This window comes from Nannospalax galili, unplaced genomic scaffold (genome assembly GCF_000622305.1).
Source record: "Nannospalax galili isolate Female #2095 unplaced genomic scaffold, S.galili_v1.0 scaffold399, whole genome shotgun sequence".
Classification (NCBI taxonomy): domain Eukaryota; kingdom Metazoa; phylum Chordata; class Mammalia; order Rodentia; family Spalacidae; genus Nannospalax; species Nannospalax galili.
Genome location: NW_008345053.1, coordinates 3,032,944 through 3,033,800, shown reverse-complemented (window position 1 = coordinate 3,033,800; position 857 = coordinate 3,032,944).

The window sequence follows — 857 nt, the reverse complement described above, 5'->3', positions numbered from 1 at the left end:
CAGGGAGACCCCATCTCAAAAAAGACACAAAAAAGTATTACATTTATTTATTGGGGTGTGTGTGCATGTATATTGTGGTGTGGTGTACAAGTGTGCCATAGCACATGTGTGGAAGTCAGAGGCTTCAGGAGTCAGTTCTCTCCTTCTACAACATGGGTGTTGGAGATCGAACTCAGATATTGGGGCTTGGTGGCAACATCTCCTTTACCTACTGACTCACCTTGCTGGCCTGACTACATTTTCACCAACCTTAGAATGTAAAAGTGCCATTCATGTTTCCCATGATCCATGTGACATTGTCTGTAACCTATGGTTCTGGAGGAGGCCTGATATGGGAGTGAGCTGCAAGAGCAGGAGCAGAGCCCTGAGAATGGTAAAGCCTGCATGGTGAAGCCAGCAGGGACGTGGCCTCATGTGTGCTCTCCAGTGGTCCCAGACTCTCTGAGCAGCCCTTGAACTCCTGTCATTCCTCCGCATGAGGGTATTAACTCTGATATTTATTTGAAAAAAATAGCAAAGAAGTATAGCTAGTGACTTTGTGGGAAGAGGAGGTGGCTGGGAGAGAGAGGGAGAGGGAGAGGGAGGGGGGAGAGAGAGAGAGAGAGGGAGAGAGAGAGAGAGAGAGAGAGAGAGAGAGAGAGAGAGAGAGACTTAGTTGGCCAGGCATTTATGCATACTATAAGGATCTAATAATCAAATCCAAGCAGTGTTCATCACAGGCTGGATAATCAGATTAACGAAACAAAACAAAACATCCAATTTACCAGTGGGTTGGTTTTATAAAGACAAGAAGTAATGACAAGGTGTGGTTTGTTCATTAGTTTGTTTTTCAGTGCTGTGGATCAACCCTAGGGCTC